Source organism: Corvus kubaryi, unplaced genomic scaffold, assembly GCF_017639235.1.
Source record: "Corvus kubaryi isolate FWS band 111438036 unplaced genomic scaffold, C.kubaryi_AGA036_p1.0 66, whole genome shotgun sequence".
Taxonomy (NCBI): Eukaryota; Metazoa; Chordata; class Aves; order Passeriformes; family Corvidae; genus Corvus; species Corvus kubaryi.
The window spans coordinates 18,704,054-18,731,125 of record NW_024582054.1 but is presented as its reverse complement, the minus strand read 5'-3'; the positions used below and the strand labels follow the sequence as shown (position 1 = coordinate 18,731,125).

Here is a 27,072-nt window from a genome sequence, read left to right as displayed (position 1 = left end):
ATGAGAGATGTGCTGTGTTGTGATTTGTGAAGTTAGCGGAGATGATTGGTGAAGCTGAACAGCCACCGTGATGAGCTCCTCTCTTGAACTATATGTCACAGCTCAGCTGTATAAAACACAGCTTGAAATTAGATTTAATGGTTCAGGGCAAATATTAGAAGGATACCGTTTCAGTGATTGCATTGAACATACTGTAAAATAAGGAAAGGGTGCTTAACTTCCAGGGAAAAGAAATTCTGTGTAAATTATTTCAGTTCAACTATACTTTGCATAATGAAGCAGCCAGTTATATATTACGCTGAATCCTCTCCGTACTTCTGTCTCCAAAATAGGTTAGGCACTCACTGGAATATATGAGTTAACATTTGTTTAAATATTGGTGTTGGTCCCTAAATTAGTTGTCAGTGGTGAATAACCTGATTAAATGGTTAGAAAAGTTTGTATCAGGAATTTTTTTGTTAAAACATATATATTAGACTGTCTTTTCTGATTGCCTCAATTTTGCAGCTTTAGATTTCTGAAAACTTCAAGTAGATAATCTAACATTTTCCAGCTCTATTCTCTGCCTGAAGGGGAATGGATAAAATTAATTAGTAAGAGGATATTGCTAGCAACAGAAAACACCCCCCAAACCTAAAGTCTTTTTATAAACCTTTACCCAAGGATTTATTGACAGAAGATGATGTTATTTGAGAAAACAGTCTCGAACATCATGAACTCAAGAAAATCCTAAAGGCAGAATAAGATGCAAGGAGATATTCTTTGAAGCAGTCAGTGATTCAAGAGATGATGCCCTGAGCAGTGACAGCTGGGCATTTGTAGAAGTTAAGTGTCATCATGACAGGTAGGAAATTAATTTGGTCATCTCTGACCCAGGTTCTGTATTTCTGCAGTAAATGAAAACTTATCCTTCACATGCATGTTTTGCAATATTTGGTGCAGAGGGTGATATTCTTCAATGACAGAGAATTCTTCTTCTATTTTTGCTTTCATTCCAACACTTGTAAATGGATAAAGTTGCTGAATGCACCCTCCTTGCTGCCAACATTTAATTGTGAAAGCGTCATCTTACAGAGTGATCTTTCTTTGCCCTTAGAGGCTTGCTTCCTTTCACTTTGAAGTACCTCTAGCAAGACATGTCCCTTTCAATAGCTTCTGTTCTCATCTGACTCTCAAAATGCTTGGCAACATAATTTTTTTATCCTCACAGCGTGATATTGCCTTTATATTCCTTTTCAACCTACAGTGAAGTATTTCTTATTCAATAAACAGTTTTCTCAATTTGTTGATACTGTTCAATTCCACCTATTGTGTTCACATAGAATTAAACTCTTGCTTGGAACTGTAATTAATAGCTTATGATTTCTAGTAATAAAAAGGGGGGAAATAAATAAAGTAGTGAGTGAATTAACTGGTTTATAAAACTTGTTAAGCTACATTCATCACATACCATAACAACAGGACAGCAAAAACTGAGCTGATGCCAGAAATGTGGACAAAAGCAAACCTGGACTTCCTTTCAGCCCTGCAATGTAGAGCTGGCTTCAGAGTGTGGGATGACATCTAGTCCATCTCCCAGCCTCCCTAAGTTCACCACCGAAAAGCTATAAGGACAATAAATGTTTACCTCCAGAAGCTCTATTACCCTCTCCATTTAGGGTGTGATATAAGCATGGCAAAATATAGACACAGGAACGATCTAAATTAGAGAAAAGTACCACTGTGCCTGGTAAATGTTATCACAGCTCCTTTAAATAGTATAAAAGGACTGTTTTTTATGGCAAGAAATATGGTTACAGCTTAGGGAGGTGCTGCCCACTGTGCACATTTGGTATTTGCAGCTGTAACAGAATTAGACACACTTTGGCAGCCTGTGGGCTGCTCCTAAAAGGAAACTCTCCAATATGAAAATATCCTACTGGTTACTGAGGAATCAGGATGCTCCTTATCAGTGGAGGCAAGATGAATTGAATCTTTGCACCTGTGTAAGAAACAGTGCTGAACTCTGAAAAGAGTGCAGAAAAATGGACCCCAAAATGGGTTTTGCTGCTCCACCTGTGGTCATTTAGCACCCTCTGAAATGAATTTTCTGAGCATGCAAGACATATACATTCTAACTAAATCAGGTAGGAGAAATGGTGAAATGAAAAGAGTATCAGCTTATTGGGGGAATAATGTGTCATTGCAAAGAATATATAAACCACAAAATTACTGAGGCTTCTATCCATGCCAAGACTACATTTTTTTGACTACTGCAAAGAATCACAACTCATTTTAAAAATTTCTTTTACCGTTTAACACAGTATCAATATTTTTATTCTTTCTGGTCTTTCATGTGTTTCATACTTGTTCTTGATTTAGAAACAATGTGTGCATACACCTCCAGAGGGACAGAACAGTGACAGAGTTGTGATTCTTGACTTTGATTTATGATGTTGATTTGGAAATGTTATTTAAGTTTTATGTAATATAATTTGGGAACCTAGGGGTTTATAAGAGAAAATATTTTGATGAACTGTTCTTAGGAATATAATCATGGTGTGTGAATTATAATGTGAAGTCCAAAGACTTATCTCAGATTATACAGAGAGTCAATCTGTTAGGGTGAGAGATCTTCAGAGCTATCACAATAGATGAGATTATAACATGTTGGAGTTTAGTGAATCGTATGCTATTTAATTTAAAATCTGAACTTCCACTTTATTTTTATTTTATGTAAGCTTTACTGGAATTTCAGTAGGTCTTGTAGAAAGTTTTTGCAACTCCATATTATTAATTTTACCTTAGCTTCATGAAAGCATAAAACAAGGGCTAACTGAATCACAGTTTTCTAGAGAATTACCAGTTTACTGCTCTATTGCTGCTAGATGAAGTAGGTAATGGGTCTTGATACAGATATATTCCTGTTGATTTCCAGTCTTTTCTAAAGAGAAGTGAGTGATTCCTTTGATTGATATTATTTGATAATACTATTATAAGAAATCAGAATTATGAATAGAAAATAGACCTGTTGCTTTAGGCAGGTATAGTGCCCGTTAAGAGAAGAGTTAAAGCCAAGTGTAGTGTTTGCTGTGGTTCAGCTGTTTTATGCCAGGGAAGATGATTCCACTTCTGGGCATTGCCTCACCTTTGGGGAAAAGCCATGTGGCTTGCATCAGGCAGATGAGATAATCTGGGGTCCTTCCTCAAATAGCTGTGAGGAATCTTACTGCTTTAAGTCCAGCCTGAGCCAGGCTCATGGTAGCTCCACAAACTGACAGTTTCTTCCATTACCAGCTGAGTATCATTTCCCTTTAGATCTCTCAACTGTTATAAACAAGAAAACCAAAGGCTGGAGGGTAAACTCTATTCAAAAGAGTTGAAATGATAGATGCAGCCAAAAGCAGAATGAGGAACTGAATGCATGAGTTGTTCTATCCTGTTTCTATGCTGATTACATGCTTGATCTGCCTTTTCCTGTTTTGAACTTCCAAAGCAGTTTATTTCTTTCTCTCTGTTTCAAATTTTGTTACATCTTTATCTTTCACAATTGCAGATCAAAAACCTGAATTGTGATTGGGAGATTATAGACTCATCTAAAGTTCCTATCAACCACCAGAAGCTTAGTATTAATAATACTTGTTTAAGTAAGATTTAAATGCAAATCTCATTTCTTACGTAGAAACCTCCTTCTTTGTCACTTAAGAATGATGTTAGGCTGGAAAATTCCTATAAAACTGCCTTGTTGACCTTCTATAAGTAATGGTATTGGGAAATACATCACAGACCTTTGTGAACAGTTCTCCAACTGGTGCTCAGTTGTGTAGTCCTTTGAAAGCTAGAGTTGGAAAGACCTATAGATTCATTTCTTAAGTGCTTTCATGAATTAAGTGACTCCCTCTTATTGCTGATAGCAAAATACAGGTGCCAAATAAGAACGGTTTCTTCTGAAGAATTCATTCAGTGGAAAGGGTGTCAATGGTTCATTTACAATAAAAAATAGTTACCCTGGAGGCAGCTCCAGAGTTACTAGTTAAGACCTGCATTTGCTTTATACAATGATGCCATTAAATCAAACAATGTGAGCAAGATATATAGAGTAGTATGTGTTAGGCCTCCGGAAAACGAGCTAATGAAAAGAAGACATGTCCGTTATGGACAAAGGTAGACAAACAGAAGGCTGTGCAGTGTCCTTATGCTCCAAATACTGAGCTCCAGAGGGTCTAATGTAACATTTTGCTGCATGAGATCTGCAAAATGCTGCTGTTCTATTTGACTTAAATATTTCTGAACAGAGATAGTATGGGATGTTCCAAGAGGTGTTTGATGAAACTGAGCCCAGGCCCCGGTCCTGGTTGTGCCTTGTGGGTTTTTTTGTGTGGCCAGCTGTCTTATGCATGGAAGTTTGACCATTAACCAGAAATAGGCTAGGAAAAAAGGAGAAAGGCTCAAACGTCTCTGTGTGTCATTGTGATGTGGTATATTAACTCATGTTTGATTCTGGGGACTACAAATTAGATGTGAGTGTGAGTCAGCTAGATCTTGTCAAGATGTTGTAGCCTGGAAGTCATGAAAAACTAGGAATTAGGAAATTGTATTAGAAAGAAGAATGGGAGTCTGAGATGCTTTCATTATTTTTTTTTTTTTTTTGTCATTATATAAATCACAAGGCTGGGATAGTTTTTGTGTACTTTGCATAGCACTGAAATCGGGAGAGAGTCTAAACTTTTCCCCTTGGTGCTCATGTTGAAGTGCTACCTAAACATGCAGCTCCATATCTGGGTTTTTAAAAGCAAAGATTAGATATCCAGATTTTTAAGGCAGATAAGTTAGATTCTGATTATTAAAACTACTGATAAGCCAAAAGCTCCAGAGCTTGAATTCCATTAGGTGGTACTTAAAAACACACTCAACAAATATAGTAAAGACATAGCTAATTATTTTTACAAGAAAAATGTGACAAAATATTGAGCAGAACATGCAGGTCTACTAAACCCTGCACGTTAAAGTACTGACCAAACACACTTATAGCTACTTTGATAATAGTTTGTTTATCATACTGTAAAGACAGTGACTAGTTGACCTCATGGCTTGTGCTTTCCTGGCCACAATGTTTACTTCTAAAATCACTTAGGCCTTTATTAAAAGCCATTTTCAGGCTCTTTATCAAATGCAAAGTGAAAATTTTAATCTCCATGTGGTTAATTTATATTTTTTCCTGCTTCATAATGAAAGATATGCTTTTTAAGAAGGAAATTTACTTGGAACAAGTTGACTAATACCCCAGTTTTAACCCTTTCAGCATCTAGAATTACACACTCAGCAGGTAAATTCATAGACCTCTAAATTACATTGAGTTGATCCATACATATTTATATATAGCAATTTATATGTCTAGAATGGGTTTACATATTACTTAGTTTAGCAAAAGTGAATCTTTTAAAATGCTGGATCACCCTTTCCAAATTTCCAGTTTTTTTCCGACATATACTACTTCAGAATTGGTTATAAAGGCATCTTATTTTTGTGGCTCCTAGCTACAGACATGACTTCCATAAATTAAAAATCCCCAGCAGGGAAACTGGCTCTGTCTTTGAAAAAAATCTTATTATAATTATTTTCAGTGGGAACCCATTTCAAAAGTCTGTAGCACCAGTTGGAAAGAATTTTGGCCAGAATGGATTTAGAAGTGGAGTGCCAAAGCCTGTTCTTGTGAGATTGCTGTGAAGGACTTTCTGATGCTTTCAGTACAGATGCAAAACTCTTGCAAGTCTAAGGCTTGGATTTTAGGAGTCTAAGGCACCTCCTTGTCTCCTAGTGGGGTCATGTAATGGGGAAAATTTGCCTTGTCCCAATATGTGTATTATGGACATGTCCCAGTCAAAGGTCATGTGACACACACAAGTTCACAAGTAGGGACAGTCCTGTCCCATACATTCAGTAGCCTGGAAGCCATTCTTTGGCTGTTGATTCTGTTCCAAAGAGGAAAGAATTGGGAAAGAGCCAGTGATGTGGAAAACACAGCTTCCAGCACTATTTCAGGGACGTGGAAAGGCTGAGAAAGAAGAAGGAGTAAAAAGAAATTTAAGGGAAGTCTTTCCCTTACTGCAGAGCCTAGTAAATCTGTGCAGGACATACCTGCCTATATATATACTTATAAATAACGATATATATAGTTAAATATATCCTCAACACACAATTATTAACAGCTGTCTTTACAATTGCAATGTATATACTGAGTACTCACTGCATTTTGTTCCATTCTGGAGACCATTTTCTTCTTGCTGACTGCCAGCTTCAGGACTCCGATTGCTTTACAGCAGTTGCACACTGCTTTTACTACACCGACAAAAGTGAAGTTTTTATGATTTCCTCTTAGCAGGGTCAGGTTTGGATATGCCTGTATGAAAGGTTAGAGGTATGCCTGTATTAAGTGGGAAAGCTTACCCTTCCTTGTGCTAATAGCCATTATATTAGTCTGTAATAAATGGAAAATTATTCCTGTTGTTAACCTTAAATATTAAAAAACTCATAAACTAGAAAATAAATGTTAGACTAGCTTAAATAAGAGTACAAATGTTAGTTCTGGTAGGTTTTTTTAAGAGAAAAGGTCAAGAGCTCTTTTTGAGGTCTTATAATACATATGAATTACATTTTTAACATGTTACTGAATGCCCTATGTTAAATTTTTTTTCTTAAAAATTATGTCTGAAGGATTCAGCTAAAGTGGCACTAGTGTAGAGCCACTGTATTGTAATTTCCAATATAGTTGGAAATTTCTGTATTTTGCAAGCAAATTTGCATGACTTACTCAATTTGCCTGTTCTTTTGCACTTTTCTACCCAGTTCTTTCTAAAGTTACAGGATGGGGTAAGAAATGAGTAATTGGCAGATGTCTTTATCAACAGTATTTTGTATGGTATGGATGAGAGTTAAAATACTTGATGAAATAAATCTGGGTAGTGGCACTGTTAGAGATGCTGTCCACACATCAGTTCAGGCTATAGATCTGCTCTAATATATCTGCAGATGACTGAAATTTGGAGAACTTAGTGAAGAGAAGAAGTTCTGGATGAATAAAAGCAGGAATGGATAAAAGGAAAAGTACTGTTGTGCAAAAATGTACAGAAACTTAGGTGAACTGGGGTCTGTGGAGACAAACAATGGTTTTCCCTGTATGCACAGTTTTTTCCTAAAAGCTTGGTAAAAAAAAAAACGTAGACAGTGGAACATCAAAGTCAAGATTTCTTTAAGTGATTGTGTATTTTCTGCTAACATTTTATTCTAAAAGTATATTCAGTAACTTGTCAAAGCTGCCTTCTAGCCTATCAGTTGTGAGACTGTGAACCAGAAGATCATACACAAGAGAAGAGACCTGGCTCCCACTCATGCTACATCCCACAGTACCCGTAGTGCAGTGCCAGGGTTTCCTAAAGCAGCCTAGTTAGTGGATCCGTCTTGTTCTGCTCCAGTAATACATCTCAAGATTAAAGATAAAACTGTAAGCGTTGACAAGCGTATAGTTTTATCTTTCTGCTGCTTCATGCAATTTGATAAAGAAACTTGGCAAGTCACTCCTCATTCTTCTTAGCTTGGCTTACTGACTTATTTGTGTCAGGCAACCACAGTAGTACTTAGTCTCTGAAAGCAGAAAAGGTTGGATATGGATTATTTTAATAGTTGTTTGCTTGTTTTGTTTTTATGCAAATCTTTTATTCTCACTAGCACCTACAAAACCTAGAAGAGATTTATTCCCGCTTTGGGGTTCACTGGTCATATCTGATCACACCTGCACAAGGTATGTGGGACAACTTTAGCAACTTTTAAAATGTACTTCAGTGAAGTAATATTTTTACCTTGTTTAAATTTTACTGCTAGCAGTAAGTTAGATCAGAGTTGTTACTGCCAAGAAGCCAGCTATTGAGTGAATTTTTCATTTCCATATAATCTTATTCATGGTTTGTCTGCTCAAGTAAACATGGCTAACTTTGCTCTCAGCTAACTGAAAACATTCATAAGGTCAAATCTAGTGTAAACAAAAACCTGTGTCCTGAAGCACAGAGAAAACACACAACATTTTTTCAACATGTTTTGACTTCTGATTTTTTCTCACAGCTTTGTGTGGTCTGTATAGGAAAGCCTCATACTGCTGTTGATATTCCTGCTATCAAGTGCAGTTTTAAGCTCCTTTTCCTCACAGGGCTTGCTATTTAGAAGAAAATCTTGGTGCAATGGAGTTTACTAGCTGCCCTTTCCTTCAGACAATTTTACTTTCTCTCTTGACAAGTGTGCTGGGAACCCTTTGACCTCATCTTTCACATTCCCTGTTGCACAAATAACACTGAGTTGTGACTATCACACATAACACAGTGGCTGACTTTACCAGTTGCTGAGGCTTCCATAATGCCTTTGAAGCAAAACCAAAAAGCATTGTTACTTGGAATCCTGGAAATTACAAATTTGATTTTCAGCTGTAAAGGCTGGCACAACTTTGCTAAGGCTGATGCCAGGTTACAGCAATTTAGATGCTAAACCTACAGGGGAAGAAAGGAATTTAGAGCTTTACAAACCATCTTAAACATTAAAATATAATTAAGGATAACATAATATAATCTACTTTGTCTTAGAGATGTCTCTATGTTGATGAGATTCAAAAAATGCTCTGTGTTTTTCCTTCTTTTTCTGCATTTAAGCCATAGCACCTCTGTAGTGTTTGTGCTTTTGAACAGATAGAACGACTTGCAACAGATCTAGTTTGAATTTGAGCCATATTTTTGGGAAGGATTGTTTTTTATTGATCTGCACCAATTGCATCTTCCTTTTGAATGCAATTGTATTTCCAGATGGAAAATATTTTAGCGTTGTAGCTACAATATTGAAGTGCTGTAGCTTTTCAGCTACTCCTGAGCTAAGTAAGTGTTATTGAGGTTATATAACCCAGCAGAATTTGTATTCTAGTGCAAATTAGAGTGTGGGATTTCTATTTTCCTCCAGAATTCCACAGAAAAGGAACCCTGAAATAGCTATTAGCCTTGTGAGATGGGCACTAGTCTGACGTGTAAGAAACTGCTCTCCTAATACTCAGGTGCAGATCCTAATGACCTCCTTTTAATAGTGCAAAGCATCTAAAGGGCTTTGAGCCAGAAGGCAGGAGTCTTCATCTGTAGATTGCCTAAATTCTATCACAGGGCTCCAGCAGTATCTAATCAAATCTCTAATTCTGCAGCTTTATAGTGACATTCCAATTCCATAGTGAATGCATGAGTTTCAGTCTGATTCTCTTCATCCCAAAACCGACATCCTTCTATATCCATGTTCTATTTCACAACTTCTGCAAAATGTTTCTTCCCAAGAATGCATATGTAAAGGTGTATAGGTCTTGTGTGTGTATCAATATCACTGTAATGACTGTCTGATTTCCTCATAAATTAGAGCATCAAAGAATAATACAGCTGTAAGAAGATTAATAGGAAAACTAACCCTAAGCTGCTTCCTGTATGAGATGAAAGGAAGTTGATGTGTATACTTTGGATGGTGCAGAGAACCTGAAAATATGCTGTACATACACTGGCTTATGTGTGATGGATGTTAACACAGGTAAAGATGAAACCTTGGATTACCATGGAGTCAAGTTGATGTCACTGGCAGCATCGGAGGCACCGGGAGTAAGGAATTTGATTAATGTGCTCTTCCAATGTAAAAGTAAGAGGAAAAAGAAGTGAATTGGAGCATATTGAAGCCATAGCTCTTTAGAAACTCTGCCCTGCTACATTCAGGACCTGCCTTGCCCAAATGTCTCACTAGACAAGGAAGCTTCACAGAGCTGGGTTGTTTCCTGCTGAAAGCAAGACTAAAATGAACAGGCAGAGATAGAGAGGAGATGAGAGACACTGTCAGAGACAACAGCTAGAGCTCTTTGTTCAGTTACTTGCCTGCTATGATGGTTTGTCTATAAGACCTGGCAAACTCCTAATTTACAGTCTACTTTTTGCTTGTAACACCTTTAAAGTTGGCCTGCAATAAGTTGCTAGGGATCAGAGAAGAGAAAATAAATAATTGCCTATACAAAACCAGTGCTGTGCTGAATTAATGAAGACCATTCTGACCACAGAGAGTGAAAATTATTCTAATTGAAGGAAGAAATAAAACTATTCATGTCATTTTGAAAGATTGGGATCTAGAATAACAGTAATAATGAAGAGGCTGAACACACTACCAGCTAAAAAGGTGGGGGGTAACTAGAGGCTGAAGATACTAATGGCTGAAAAGGTAAGGGATAACATCCAATAAGCTGAATTCCTTATGATGTTTCTAATGTTCTGATCCAGTTCCCAATAATCATTAGGATTATTGGTGTCTGATTCCTGCAAATCTTAAGACAATATGTCTGTTAAGAATTCACTCCCTTTTGCAGGGCTTTTATTTAAGCTTGTAAACTGCTTTGAAAACCAGGGCATTGTTCTCAATGTAAGAGGAAATAAAGATGAAAGAAAAGACCTACAGGCAAAAAGGGATGAAAACAGCAGAAAGCTGCTGCTGAAAGTTCAGACTGCATCTCATTGGAGAGGTTCAGTTGGATTATTTCCAAAGGTTCTCTCTTCAAAGAAGCAGGTTGTGGTAATTTGCTTACCAGTCTGCCACTGGCTTTGATGGCATTCAGGTACTGCAGTCCCACAGTTTGCAAACTTCCTGTGAACTTAAATAGGGCAGGCCAGCAGAGAGGTGAAGAATAGCTTTGGCAGAAGGCAAATTGTGTTACTTCGATCATCATTGTAATTAACTTCATTGTTTCAGTGTTAGGCAGCTGCCTCAACCAAGCATATGGGAGCTGCCCTTCGGCTAGATACTATATGAACAAGTCTATTCTGAAGACATGTGATATGCAATTATGTAATATTTTAGAACTGACTTAAGAAGGTTTTGGACATTTAGATGCTTTTGAAACCACTAGAAGTTCCAGTCTGTGTTTTCACTAAGTCCTAGAAATAAATGAAAGGTTTTCACGTTTGTTCACTGATTTTCAAAGTGGCAAAGCGAGTGGGCATTAGGAGGTTGAGCTCTCTGTCATTTGATAGGTTTGATCAATTTTCTGCTGCTTTGAATTACTTTTGTCTTTCTGATAATGAGCAGCTGTCTCACAACTGTCACTCACTTCTAGAGGTATCATCCACATTTGCATGTAGGTTTCCAGTGTTTGTCTTATGTCTGAGATTTGGACACCTTTTATCTCAGGAATGAAATATCCATTAAACTTTGAAAATAAACCCCAATCCTTCCAGATTGTGATTGACATTTCTGCATGTTTATGACCTTAGACAGTAGGTGAAATGCAATTCCTACTGGACTTTTTTTGCTTTTCTATCAATTTCTCATTGTTTCAAGTGTTGAGGGGTTCCATGTTGTTTATTGATTTTTTAATAGAAATTATTACCATGCATTTTTTCATGATTTCCACAACTCTGCTTCTCAGGCTTAGCCACCAAAGGCTTGAGCCATTTAAAACAATCTTCTGACTTTGTGATTGCATGGACTATTTATTTACTTGAGTAGTAGTTCTCACCCTTTGTTTTCAGTTTTATAAGTGGTTAGATATGTACAGACAAGGGAACAAAATGAGGTCTAAGGCTTGCAGTAAAAAGAAGGTAAGCCAAGAAGATGGGCCTGTGGTTTATGAGAAGTGCCTTTTCCTACATACATAAACTTTTAAACTAACTATTTAGAGAGGAATGTTTTTTCTCTGATATTTGAATGTTTAATTATAGAAACCCTGGGATTTGGGCAACTGTTTTCTCATCAGGATCTTGGCTTTGCTGTGCATTACTGACATTTATATTAAACCTTACTACATCAGTATTTCATTTTTTTGGCAAAGCAGCAGGCGGAATATTTGAACATCTGCCCATCAACCATGGAATCACACCTCATTTATTGAGAGAACTTGCCCCATTAATTTGGGCTTGTCCTTTTATGCACTGTGCTGGGACTTGATTTAAGTCTTCTATTTATCAAAATTTGCACCACTGAACATTTTTATGGTACAGCTTTCACTAACCTGTTTTTATAAATGTCACTATGTTAGGAAATTCATTCATTGCCTTGACTTGGAAAATTAGTTTTGAACAGCAGGTGCATATAATGCGTACTGAACTGAGTACTGTTATGCAACTTTATTGATTAACTACTATTGTTACTGAGCAACTACAAGTATAAAAGTGGTGTTGAGTATGACTAACTGATATGACTAATGACTTTTTAAGTTTTATGAAACCAGCAAACATTAACTACAGAAACTAGGATGCGCAGAAAGAGTGAAGAACTGGTTTTGTTTCAACAAGAAACAAATATGTATACTGCATTGAATAGGTCTGTCTGACTCCTGAATCCCAAGTATGCTCCAGAAACCAGATCTCCTGACTAAAGGTGTGTCTTCTGATCTATTGTGAACCTACATCTTTGGGGAGGACTGTTAGCTGAAGGGCAAGTTACTGTGGTGTTTTGAAGGAGAGGGTTCTGTAGAGAAGAACAAGAGCAAAAGGTGAGCATTGCAAATTGCCATAGTAAGTGGCATAAGTGTTTTAGGGTTTTCCTGTTTTGCTCAAAATTTTACTGAACCTGAAACTTTTTGTATAGAAATTACTTTAGTGTAGGCCATTTCTACAGCTATGGTAAAAGTCAGATACACAGGAGTGCTGAGATGTGGGTACTGAGTGTGACAAAATGCAGAGATCATACTACTGTAATACACTGGCTGTTGCAGCTGTGGGCTAAGGAACCAGATTTGTTTCACTATGCAATTCATCTGACAATGAAAAGGTGTGTAAAATGGATTGCTTATGGGTACATTAGCTTCTATAACTTAAAGGGATCTTGAGTACACACAAAGACCTAAGTTGCCAGTTTCTTGAGCTGGAGGTAATAAAAATAGTCTGCAAGGACATGAACAGTGCTCGTATCCTATTCCAGGTCCACGAAGCAGAATGAAGCCCCAGCTCAGCCCTGCACTGTGTGCAGTTCATAGGTGAATTTGCCTACTATTGTCTGCAAGTCAGCAAGCTCTGGTTACCCAGTTCCTGGCCAGACTTCTTAGCTGGGGCACAGCTCCTGGTAAGCATGTCTAGATTTCTCACAGAAAAGTAATGGCTTGTGTCTATCTGTCTTGGGTGTCTCTGCTCCTTTCTTGCCCACACTTCTTGGTCTGGGGTTAGAGCTGACAGAGCCAGATTAGGTCTGACATGTTTGGCAGCAGTAAAAATACCTTGTCCTTTTCCTTCCCTTCTTTCTTCACTGTGTGGTGTCCAGAGATCCCAGGACCTCTCATTACTGTTCTACTTTGGTCCCTGGTGTAGATTCTGTGGATAAAAGAGTACAGTGAAAAAACTTTAGCAAAAGCTTGCTAGTTTTGCTATACAGAAGCATCCTTCCAGATCCTTAGCCAATACTCTGGCTTCCCAGCAAATAAAATGACCTGCAGTAGAGGCAGCAAAATGATTGTGTTTGAACACCCTTTCAGAAATGTAAAGGTCTAAAAAAAGTACTCTCCCTGCAAACCTTAAGAAAGTTTTTGTGAATATTAACAATATTCACAAAAACTGCTTGCTTGGTTTTATACATTCCTGTGTCCTTTTAGTGCTTTGAAGGGTAGTGAGGAGTGTATTTACAATATAACTGTGGATTCTTTGCTTGTGAATAATGCTGCATATACTTGTCATTAGAGATGAAGCTGTGCTGTGTGCTGAATATTTTTCTTTGCTAAATGGCATCTCTAAAACAGGGAGAGCTAAAATATTCAGTATAGAAAGTACCAATGCTGTTTACTTGCAAACATAAACTAAGATTATATTACAGGTTTCAAATATAGGACTTTAATATAAATGTAGGAACTCAAGTAAATAAACATTTTAGATTCTAGTTAGAGTTTGTAAAGAAAGCAGGCTACTCTTATGTAGATAAAAATAAAAATAGAATAGAATTAAGGGGTGATGGTAAATTTAGCACCCTGCGTACAGATCTATAGTATTTTCCTTAGTAATTATATAATGCTGTGAAGTAAATACATTCAAAAAGAAGTATTAAAAAAAATTAAAGTGGCAAACAGTTGCATCAGTATCTTTTCAAATCTTACTCTGTCTCCTCAAAAATTTTTCCAGTTTTGGGGTATCCTTCTTGCCCCACTCCTTTCAAAATTGCTTTTACTGTTTCTTTTGGACCCTGACACCAGTAGATCAGATTACAAGTCAATTCACACATTCATCCTCATTTTATACAGTGCAGTGCAGGGAAGGAGAAAAAGACATCTTCTACATGTAGATTGTGAAAGTGATTCAAATGCAAAAAGGAAAATGTGGCATCTTATCTCTTGCTGAGTCTGGTTAAGATCTTACTTTTTTCCAGCCTCAATTAGTGCCCTTGGGTATCATTTAAGGATCATTCCCCATGAAAAGAGCTGGATAAGAAACAATTGCAACCACTGCAAAACAGAAGTTGGATTCTGGACTTGATGATATGCTATCCCTTTGAGGGTTGAAGCAACACCTCTAACCCTGCTATTTCATGGACACTCGCAGCACAATTGATGCAAAGACAGGCAAAGTCCATGCCAGTGATAGTCCCCCACTATTTTTGTAGTCAGGGTTAGTAGGGAGGAGCAGGTGCACAGAGGCATGTATGCTCCCTTCTCATAAGTGAAAATGTGGATGTGATTTTTCTGGCTCCCCAGCGTGTGCCTGTTTGAGATACAGCAGCTGGAAGCCCAGTGCTCAACCGAGAGGCTCAAGCCATAAGCAGGGATCATTGTTCCTCCTCCTTTGTGAACACTGCATGAATTTGCATGATTGCAAGTACCCTTGCTGTGGGGTTGGCATGCTGTGAGATTTTAGTGCTTCACTAAAATTAGAATGTTAACTCTGATACTGTTTTGAAGCTTTTAAATTATTCTCTTCTGAACTAATAACATGTAACTCCATCAGTCTGTAAATTGAAACTATTTTTAATCAAATAGTTTCAAATTTGCTTTAAATTTTGAAATAAAATTTGGTTTTCAGAACTTTCTTGTTTCCTGTATTTTAGGGCCAAAAATCTGCATTAGATTACAGAGCTTGTATTCCCTGTACTCTTACCTTTGTACAGAGTTCAGCAGTGACTTGTGCCTGACTGAAACATCTTTTTCTAAAGAGTATCTGATCTTCATTAGAACAAAGATGATGGAGAATCCATAGCTGCACTTGGTATTCTGTTACACTGATCATTCATTTTTGCTGGTAAAAGTACAAGCCCAGTTTAAAATGAGAAATTGTCTGGCTTCAGCTTCTATCTCTTGAATTTTATCCTGTATTTCTCCAGTAAATTACTAAGATCAATATACCACCTTATATATTTGTGAAGGAAATAAATGTACTTCCATATTATGAACAAAGTACTCTTTTAAGCCAAAACACTTGTAACCTGTTGCATGTAATGTCACAGAGTTACCACACCTGTGACTTAACTGGCCAACTAAATCTCTGTGCTGCTGGTGGAACAGTGGAAAAAAAAAGCCCAGAAGATTTGTCAGACTTAGTACCAATGACTTGGACATCTCCTTTGTCATCTCTTAAAAGTCCATTGATTCAAGTTACTTGAACCTTCCAGATATATAAAGATGGTTGCTTTTATACTGAAAACTTTTCACCCAAACCTGTGAGAGCAGGACAACCTCAAACATCTTTCCAAATAAAGCAGCATTTGTGAAAAAACCTGAAATCACATTACACTCTCCATCTTCTAATGAGGCTGCATGGCTGCCTTTTGTTCTTCGTTTTTTGTATTATTTTTTAAAATATTTTTATTCTTAATTGTGCCATCCATAAGTCCTCTAATTCTGTCAGGTTTCTCTGCCACCTGCAGGCACATTGAAAATTCTAGCTGATTGATTACTGATCTCTTTTTCCCAATGTGCAATTTTTGTTGCACATTTTGCCTTCCTTCCCCACTTTTTTTTTTTTTTTGTGCTAATAACTTTGCCACAAAACCAAGATGGGATTTTTATTTTATCCACAAACTGTTCTTTTATAATCTTGTTGAAAATGAATGTTGTTTTAGCTTTCTAATGAATTCTTTTGATACAACTTCTCTTACAAATGTCACATTTTTCTCCCTAATCTCTTCTGTCAAACAATTTTGGCTGAAGTTTTACTTCAGCTTTGGGGAAATTTAAGTCATCCAGTAAAAGCCTTTTCTTACTTCTTCTATCTCCTAAAAATAGTCTTGAATATATAAGATTTTTAAAAGTGCTTTTCATAGACACTTCTATCAGTTCCCACTCTTAGATATTAGCACCACAACTAGTTGTGTTTTCTGAGATTTTATCTGTTTTTTCTCTTGACTTTGACTTAACTTGAAGGGACTCTCATTCAAAGATGCAATTTTTTACTAAATAATGAACAATAACCTGCCTTTTAAAGTGTATAAATATCTACACATATGCATAGATGACAAAAAGAATACAATAAGAAATTTGCAATACAGAGTTTGCAAATGGAAGTAATTCTCTGATTTGAAACAGAAGATTCTCTGCAGCTGCAGAATTGATTGTCAGTTGCAAGAGCAACCAGAATGGGAATTCACTGTCATTATGGAATCTGAAACAAAAGCACTAAAAATAACTTAACTTCTAAATTTTATTCAAAGAAGCCAAGGAGAATGTTGCAATAAATTAAACAATCCATGTTCTGTGGGGTTCAAGCATGCCTGCTACTGATTGTTAAACTGGAATAGACCAGCTACAGTGTATGACTTGAGCCAACACTCTCTATTCTGGGTTGCCCCTGCAGTCTATTTACTAACACTTTGACTAATACAGTTTCAAGCAAATCCCTGCTGGGACTTCTGTATCTTCTGGAAACCTAACACTTGCCATCATTAACATCCTTCCTTTGCTTAAGTTTTTCTCTCTTCTCCATTTCTCTTGCATCCACACAACTTACAAAATTTATTCCTTCCTTTAAATATTCATGTCCTAAAGTTCTACACACAGTGTCTTCGTCACACAGATTCATTTGCAGCAATTTTCTCAGAAAAACTGGGATTTTTTAAACTGAAATCTCTGGCTCTGTAGATATGTGTTGGCCAATATTGATACAATTTACACCCAGCCTTTATTTATTTATTTTTAAACTCATTTTTGAAGAACTCAGTTAATATTTATTCATTTCCTTGTGTTTCTCACATTTATGTCAAGTTATAATCTCCAACAAGCAGCACTGATCTCTCTCATTATTTATTGTTTTGATGCAGAGAGCAATTAAATATAATTAACGGGCTGATTATCATTTGTGGTAGAATTTGCTAAGAATGCATATGCTCCTGCAGGGAGTTGCTTGCTATTTCCTGCACCAATGATCTGATGCTGTTTGGAGAGAACCTCTTTTTCCCCTCTCTATTTACTGCTTCACTGATCTGGGGAAGGAAGAAAGTAAGTGTATGAAAATAAGTATGCCCTAGCTTGTGAATAGCTATCTCATGGAGAGCTAAGGGATAGAGTTTCACACTGGTTTTGTTGCAGTGCTGAGATGCAGAAGCACTAAAATATTTGTAATTGGACCATGAAAAAAAAGGTAATGATGCAAGCTTTTTCATTGCCCATGTGATGCTAGGGAACTCACATAAGCCAAAATGTTTTCCATTATTTTTGATTTATTTTCCAAGATGTCTTTTCAGATATGAGATTCTATGTCATTAAAATGTTCTTTGTGTGTAGAACTGATAAATTTCCTGCATTGGAAGTCATCGTTTTTCACACAGCCAGTCTGGTTAGCATGCCACTAAACCTTTACTTAAGCCTTAAGACATTCTATGCGTGAATTTAAGTGGTGGTTAGCTGGGAAATAGGTATTCTGCAATGTAGTTTTGTAATTGCCACTATTAAACTGATCTCTCAAAACTGAAGTTAATATACTGTTGTTTGCTATCACACAAGATGGTAATTTGAACTGCTGATCTCGAGACATTCAGCAGCTCATCTCATCTGAAGGTAAAACTCCTTTCATTAACTTGCCACTTGGTCCTCCCTGTTGGAATTCACACCTGGGTCCCATTTAACAGTTAATGCTTTGCCATATTATTCAAGTGTTATAAAGCATTTTCTGTGAAGTTAAGCTGTGGCCTTATACAAAAAGAAGTATTTTTTAGCCAAACTTTCTTTAGATAAATAATGAATTAAGGGTCCTTTTTACCGTATTACAGAAATACGTTCAGTTAATTTTTGTTTACATTTAGGATTTTGAAGAACTGTTGTTCTACCAAATTTTTGCTCATTAGATTGGCATTTCCAGTAAACAATAAACCTTTTTCTCCCCATGTGTTAGAAGCCCATCCATCTCTCTTAGTGCACTGCTTCAGTGAGAGTTCTCTGATTGATTCTCACATTTATGTAATGCAACCTTACCTGTAAAATGTTTTTCCCATCTTTGCTTTTGAGAATGTCTGACCCCTTTCTTACAAACTCCTAGGACTTTTTAAACTTCTATGTTTCTGTTGCTTTATAATGAACAATGGTATTCAAAAATCTCTTCGGACATGCTGGCAAGAACCACACTTAGACAGAAAGAGCTTTGAGATGACTGTGCAAATGTTAGCTAATTGTGTCTGCTGTCATTCTGAGAGACAGGCTAGTTTTATCATCTGCATTTGCACAGATGGGAAATTCAAACTGAGATTTTCAAGTAATTTGCCCTCAACCAAGCCATACGAAACAGTCCCAGAGCTGAAAATGGAGCTTGGGAATTGTTGCCTCCCACAACCCAGAGCAATTCACCTAGGTTTTGGACACTAACTGACTCTGAATAAATACATCTGTTGAAAGTGCAGCAGCTTCATACAAAATATTCTGTATTTCTGGCAACAGCAACAGCTACCCTGGAAAGAACTTGAGATGCACTTATCTTAATGCTCTAAGAGACAGCTATGATAACCCAAATTGCTGTGTAACACAGCCTATGCATTTCACCCAAATTATGCATGGCCCCCAAACATGGAAGCTGTCACAGTTCAAAATGGACATTTTTTGGCAAAGAGGTTTTATGGGGTTATTTACAATCCTCTCTCTGTCCTATTTATGTCAATATGAAAATAAATACACACTTAGTACTTTTTTTAAGGAAAAGTTACTGAAAGGAATTTTCTTGCTACCTTTTTTCTGTTGTTTTAGTAACTATACGTACACAACATTGTATCTGTATATTATATACAGTCAATATATGTGGTGGCTGGTGAGCCTACGGAACAAGGGACAAAGAGAGTCCACTGGTGGGATAGTCCCTAGTACCAAAAGATCCTCCCCAGCTTAGGGTGAACAGGAAAGGCTTCCCCTGGAATGCTCTGCTTTGGTATGTTAATGTACCCCAGTTCTGCTTTCCTTATTGGCCCTTTGGCCTCCATGCCCCTTGTTATCTTATTGGTCCCTGCCCTAGAATCTTCTCCACTCCATGTTCGCCCATTGGCCTTGCCCCATCACCACTCCCTCAGAGTTCCCCATTGGCTCCCATACCCTGGCCCTGTCTGTACACTGCCCCCGTGCCCTCAGACCATTGGTCTCTGATGCTTGATCCTCTCCCATACTTAAACTTGGACCCTCCTGTGTTCTTTGTCTTCATCCCTGGAACCCTTCATGTGTGTGGGTGCAATAAACCTCTCCCATGGAACTCTATATGGAGACCCTTCTTGCTTCTTTGCCATTGACCCATTTTAAGGAGCTATCTGTGTGTGTGTGCGTGTACGTGTGTGTGAGTGTGTGGTGGTCCTGCCGAGCGGCTTCGCTTTGGAGACGCTTTTAGGAAGGTCGCGACACCTTGCTATCTGGCACTGCCCAGCTGCACCAGGGATCATGACAAATGTATATATGTAAAGAATTTTAATAGTCATTAAATCATGTTGCAGATCTGAGAAAGCAGGGAAGAACCATGTCAGTATAAGAAGAGAAGGCTCAGGACCTCATGTCAGGATTCCAGTACTTGAAGAATGGCTTCAAAAAGGATGGAGGTTCTCTGTCCACAAGGAGCCACACAGAGGACAGGTGGCAGTGGGTTCCAGTTGTACTGGGAGAGGTTTCATCTTGATATAAGAAAGATATTTTTACAGTGAGAGCAACAATTCACTGGAACAACCTCCCCAGAGATGTAGAGGCCCCATCAGTAGATGTTTTCAGAATGCCATTAGAGAGGTTGCTAGATAATCTCATCTAGACTCCCATGAATGAGATCTTTAGAGGTCTCTTCAAACCTGGGTTATTCTGGATAAAGAATCAGAATTTCATGGGGAAGCATACAAACTCAGAAAGGTTGAGTTTTGCTACATTTGTTGCCCAGACGCTATATTTAAATAGCCCAGATGTGCTAGTCAGTTTTTGTTGAGTTCCTTCAGAGACATTTTCAGCAGCATTTCACAGAAAGCTGCTTGAAATCTTTTATTAATCAAAAAAGTTAACACTTAGAACTAAGTTTTTACATTTGATAAAACCTTTATACCAAAAGATTAACTAGTATTTTGGTATATTTTTCCCAGAGAAATTGTGGATCCCCCATTCCTGGCAGCGTTTAAAGGCCAAGTTGGATGGGGCCTTGAGCAACTTGGTTTAGTGGGAGGTGTCCCTGCTCATGGCAGAGGGCTTGAAACTAGACCATCTTTAAAGTAACTTCCAAACCAAACAATTCTATGATTCTATAACTTATAGTGAGTCCACTCTATTTCTCAAGTTTAACTTGGATCAGAAAATGATCAAAATCAGGACTAGGATTTAAAATTTTTGAATTAACATGCCTGGAGCAGAATTGCATCAAAAAAATACCAAGAGCAGACATGATATGCATAGAGTCTACTGCTTGGAAAGTAATCAATTTTTCATCTGTGTTTGTTTTGTTTTGCAGGGTGTCATGGGTTAGCAAAGCATAGTCTCGGAAGTGATGTTCTCGCAAAGGAGTGCTTACAGCTTTCCCCATGACCTGACAGAACCTATCAGCTGGCCAGTTTGAATATGGACAATTCTTTGAGCCACTTAAAGTTGTGACCACCTCTGTGATACACATTTGAGAATAGACAAACTCCTCCCCAAGCTCTCTCTCATTTCTGGTGCTGGGACAGGTGGCTGCGGGCCCCGTGCAGGGGCCAGTGGGCCCGGCCCAGGCCCTGCTCAGGCCAGGCCGGGGCAGGTCACGGCCATCCTGGAGCCGATGGGCCCTGTTCCACCCGTGGAATTCCCGCCCTCCCCGCCCCAGCAGGGCTGTGGGCAGCCGGAGCGGCTCGGCTCCCCCCCCCTCCTCTGCGATAAGCCACATTGCAGCTGCAAGGCCCGGGTGAGATTAACCCTTTTAGTGCTGTGAAGAGCTGAAAACCTGAGGGAAGAGAAAGAGGAGATGCTTAAAGCTGAAATTCTGTTGTGAAGCTATGATATATCAGAGTGTCCCGTTGTAATTCCATGAAGATATGGGCGGTGGAGTGTTCAACTCGTAAGCAAAAGCACCTGCGCTGAGATAGGCAGATGCTGAAGCAGCTGTAATTTCATGAGCAGTTTGAACAGGGAGAGATGGAAGTGATGAGGACTTTTGCTCCAAATGGGAAAGGAGAAAACCTCAGTTCCTAGAGATGCTCCCAGAGATAGTCCTAGAGATGAAGATGTTGAGGACCCTTTGCTCCCAGGGAAGGAGAAGGGCCTCTGTTCTTAGAGATGAAATGCTCCCAGAGATGGGTGAAGAGAACTTTTATTTCTGAATGGCTCAACCTTAAAATTGTACCCCAGTAATTCAAGAGTGGACCCTCGAAAGCAGTTGTGGGAAAAGCTGCAAGTCGGGGGAAGGGACTTACATGTGAGCAGAGAGACTCCTCTTCCTAAATGGACTGAACAATATTTGGAAGTGGGCGGCTGTCTCGTTGTGATAATGTTTTCATAGCATGGGCAAGAGAGACTCCTCTTCCTAAATGGACTGAACAAGGTTATTATGGAAGTGGTAAACAGACTGAACATCTTAAGGGTTGTCTTTTTACATTGTCAGTGGGAGAAGGGAGGAAGGTGGGGGGAGAAGAAGAGTTCTGAAGGTGTGGTATGATTTTTTTTCCCTTCTTTTAGGTCTGTTAATAAACTTCTTTATATTCTTTTAAGGTCGGTGCCTGCTTTGCGTTTCTCCTAATTCTTATCTCACAGAAGGTAAACAGTAATGAGTATTTTGGACCAAACCACTACACTAAATTGGTGTTTCCACCCGGTTACAAACCCAACCCGCTACACAGGGTTTTCTAGATCTGAATTCTCAGATCACTCTGATAGACTGTGAGAAGCCAAATCTGATCTGCATGCTTTCATACAGAACTTGAAGGTTACTTGTTCCCCAGTTTCACAAAACTGTTCAGTTATTGTCTTCATAGCCAACCTACACAAACTATCTGCCAATGCAACTGCTGTTTTAGACATGTAGCCAGGTAAAACTAATGCTTTTCTGTATATAGTTTTTCCAGGTGACATCTCTGTTATTCTTTTAGCACTTTTTGCTGCTTCACATTGTCTATCATTCTGACCATATTACTCTCCCATATTAATAGTGTGACAAAAGAGGTAGGCAGAAGTACATTTGTTGTCTGTAAGATGATAAGGCAACTGTCCACTTGCTGACCTCAAAAATATTTAATTTGCCATTTTTTCCTGATAGCATCCCGGTATTTATCTTGGGAGGTATATTCATACTTTGTAATGAAAAATACACTTTCATTTCAGGCAATTGAAGAAAGCAGTTTGTTCTCATTACTTGAGGGGATTAATCCAATTAAAGTTTGGGATATCCCTGTCAATGCCTTCCTGAGGGATCTGCTGTTCTAAGGGAATATATTCAGTAAACCTATAATTTAGAGTCCTCTGGTTTCTTAGAGTTACACTTATAAAAGACACACAAAGGCTATGTTCCATACATTTAAACACTCCTAATCGGCTTATAAATATGATGTTGGACATCGTTAGATGGACTAACTCCATGGACAACAATTTAATAACCCATTTGTTGTGGTTTAACCCCAGCCAGCAGCCAAGCCCTGTGCAGCTGGTCACTCACTCCCCCAGCAGGACTGGGGAGAGAATAGGAAGGATAAAAGCTGGAAAACTCATGAGTTGAGGTAAAGACAGTTTAGTAGGAAAAGCAAAAGCTGTTCATGCAAGCAAAGTAAAACAAGGAATTCACTGCTTGTCATAGACAGGCAGGTGTTCAGCCATCTCCAGGAGAGCAGGGCCCCATCACAGGTCATGGTGACTTGGGAAGACAAACACCATCACTCTAAATGTGTCCCCCCTTCCTCCTTCTTCCACCCACTTTATGTTCTGAGCATGGTGCCATATGGTTTGGAATATCCCTTTGGTCAGTTTGGGTCACCTGTCCTGGCTGTGTCTCCTCCCAGCCTCCCAGGCACCCCCAACTTCCTTGTCAGTGTGTCAGTAGGAAAAAGCAGAAAAGGCCCTGCTCTGCAATAACAGAAATGTCTCTTTATTATCAATCCTGTGTTCAGCACAAATCCAAAACAGCCCCATACCAGCCACTGTGAAGAAAGTTAACTCTACCCCAACCAAAATCAACATACCATTTGAATCTTATTTTGACTGTGAGAATTATTCCTTCTTTCTCTCTCTTATGTTTCCTGGCCCTTTTCTGCTTTGACAGATAAGTTGTGAAATCATGGAGACAGTAGTCTCTGAAACGGACCTACTGGAAGCCTTGCTCCTGTAGGAGGCACTCAGTGCAGACATACAGGTAACCTGAGAAAAAATTTTCTTCAAAGATTACATATTGAGATAGGCATGGTGCATATTCTCAGCCCATCAAATAAGTTTTGAAAAACAATTCTATGCTGAATTACAATGAAATGTTGACATTCATTAATAAAAAGGAAATCATTCCTCTACAGAAGAAGTGTACAGGTTTTATTAAAAATTAAAATTAGAGCTTTCTTGTTTGAAATTGTCAGGTAGAGTCTTGACAAGAAATTTGAGACCGTTCTCCAAAAGATGATTGATTAAATTTGAACTTCAAAGAACCTACAAAAACTTAAACAGTGTTTTCAAATTAAAAACACATTTTCATGAAACTTTTCCAGAGCAGTTATATCCCATACAGTATTCAACTCTCTGTTTCCTTATGCAGTATAATGTGGTAGTCTAATTTTATAATAATGCCTGTTAAAGAACAGTAAGAAAGAAAATTTGAGAGAAAAATTGAAAAAGAAAGTGAGGGGGTAGTAGTATAGTCATATTAATCATGCTTATCCTGGGAGGAGCTCCCAGGTAGCACTTTAGTTGCTATTATAATGAAAAAATATTTTACTTCTATGTTATTAAGCATACATTTGTAAGGCCTCCATTATGTAAAGTATCTGTCAGCTCTGGTGAAATATATTACCATTATCTTTATAACTTACTTTTCATTTATATGTGCACAGTCTTTGATCTAGAAGAACTACATTATTGCAAGAGGGTATTCTAACTATATATTTCATTTTTTCACATTTTTAAACCAATCTAAACAGAAAGACATGATATGCAATCCATATATGACTCCAAATGTTTCCAGAAAGTACTGGACTTGGAAAAATGACAGCTTGTCAGATCTAAGGTACATTTCATTTGTAGTATTTGAAAGTTTCAAATACTACTCAGTGTTTTTCATGTCTGTCAGACCTACAACGATTTCTATATATGTCATTCCACTTGCTGCTCTGTCATTTTTGATAATGGGCTTTGAACTTCCAGACATAATCAATCAGAGAATTATTTCAAACCACTGCATTAGCTGCTTTAGTGAAAGGAGTCAGATGTGGATCTTAATGCTATCTACTGATTAAAAGGATGATGTTTTGAATTAGCCTCCTTCATTGGCCACAGTTGAAATGGAAAATTTTCACTATCAAAACTGAAACCTAAAGAACTGCAGGAGGCAAAATACGTGTGGGATAGCTATTTTCATGTGTTGTTTTACTAACAACTGTTACACACCTATCACTTTTTTTTGCAGTCATAGATGTTATATCTTCTTGTAGTTTTTAGTACTGTGTAGGTGGTGATACTGGTCAGGCAAAATTAAATTCCCCAGCTGACAATGACACTGCAGTCATTTTTCATTCTATGTAGCAAGATCTTACCTGACTACTGAATGTACTTTTTTTCTCTGTTCTGTGAATGTATTTCTGTACACTTCTTTTACAACTCTGTATTTCTGTATGCTTCTACTTCTCTGTATGTTCTCTGTAGACATAAAATCAAATCCCTTTCTATAGTTTTTCAATATATTTGTAATGTCAGCATGTGCTTATTTCTTAAGATGATATTTTTCTGAAGAAATGAAATCTTTCTTCTCTCTCCTCTGTGAACACTTGCCCAAATGCACAGTGAATTTCTTACTGCTGTTTTATAAACAAGATCTTGACTCCACTGTTCACTTTCTAGTTCTCTCTTCACTGTGTTTCCTTCTTCTGTTTGCTATGTGGTTTTCAAGATATTTTTGGGAGTTAGAATCAGAAATGTCAGAATAATGACAGTTAAACACGGAAAAGAAATAAAATGTTACTGATTTTTTGTCAGATTGGTCAGAGAAATATTACTGAGCTCTCTTCATTGCTTGTTAAATCTTAATCCATGTCCAAAGAGGAAGCCTTATCAAATCTAAGCATGTCCAAGGTGAAGTAACAAAATTAGACAAGTTGCAGCCCAGAAGCAGGAAAGAGCATAATTACAAATGGGCTTCATAAAATTAGTGGAAGGCCTTGCTATTCCAACATTATTTATGAGCTCTACAACCAACTTACCAAAAGGATTGAAAATGAAGGAGGATGACCTTTTAGCAAAGAATGTGCTTCTTGCCTTTAGTCTGTCTGATGATCACATGGTCTTGACTGAGATAGTGTTCAAGGTTGAAATTAGCAGAAGGTAATCACTGAGTTGAAGATCACCTATGTGTAATGAACATGATAAAGCTTCCAATTGCACATGATAAATTAGTTCTGCATAGAACCAAATAGTTTAGGAAGACTGGCTGGAAAGGGAGAGAAGAAGCAAATAGGGAAAAAAGGTACCTTTCAGACAGGGTCAAGGACCAACATATATTAGTATGTGGCCTCTCCTACTGTTTCATAGAAGATAGTCAAAACTCACCTACCAGGAGCTTTGCTGGTTTCCAGCAGACGTGGAGTTAATATGATGTATTCTGCAGTGATTTACAATGGAGTTACACCTTAGGTGACGTCCTGTGTCACTGCCCTGAAGGTGTATGTTAAGCTGGCAGAACTATTTTAAGTTCCGGCTAGTGACTAGTGATTTAAGTGGGATAAAAACACTGTCTTGAGTAGCAGAGCAAGCCAGCTTTTTGCAAGCAGACATCCATTGGTTCAGCCAGGGCCCCTACTTGCCCAGAGCACTGATGGCAGGTGCCTCCAGGGCCATTTGGGACTGGTGTGTGGTCTTTGCTATTGGATGGACATTGTGAAGTCCACACGTGAATAATGGGGCAAGCACTAACCTACCTTTGCATGCAGTTGATTTCTTACCCAGGCAACAAAAAACTGTGAGGGAATAAAGAACTCCTGTGTAGTGCCTCATTAGTTTGCTGTCCCTTCCCTTCTTGCACAGTGATATCCCACTGATTCTTGGAGTCCCTTATGTTTGTAGCATTTAGAGCAGGACTTACATCTCTCTAAACATAACTCCCAACTGGGAAAATACATGCTCACTTCTCAAACCATCTGTACTCATGTGAATGGAGATAGATTCAAGAGATTTGTAACACATTAATGCATAAAAATGGAGAATAGTTAATTCTGATGTTCTAGAGGAAACTGCTGCAGGATTATTGCATTTCTAAGAAAAATTACCACGTTTGTGCAGTCTGTGTTCAATATTTACAAAGATAATGGACACAGAACTTTTGATCATCTGGCAGTGGACCAAAGGCACTCCCCCCAGACCTGTGAGGTGTGGTATCTTGAGGACAATAAAAATAAGTCAGAAGCTTGCAGGAAGGATTACAGTTAATGAAATTATATGGACATATGAAGTGACCTCTGTCTACAAATACATGAATAAAAGCCATTGGAGAATAT

The 27,072-nt window shown here is 38.1% G+C and overlaps 1 long non-coding RNA gene across 1 annotated transcript; it reads left to right on the top strand.

Moving 5' to 3' along the window:
- Window positions 1-1,996: 1,996 nt before the first annotated feature.
- Window positions 1,997-20,916, top strand: LOC121674108. Its single transcript, XR_006019453.1, has 3 exons — window positions 1,997-2,126; window positions 7,705-13,083; window positions 20,877-20,916. It is a non-coding gene; the product is annotated as an uncharacterized LOC121674108 (long non-coding RNA).
- Window positions 20,917-27,072: the final 6,156 nt, after the last annotated feature.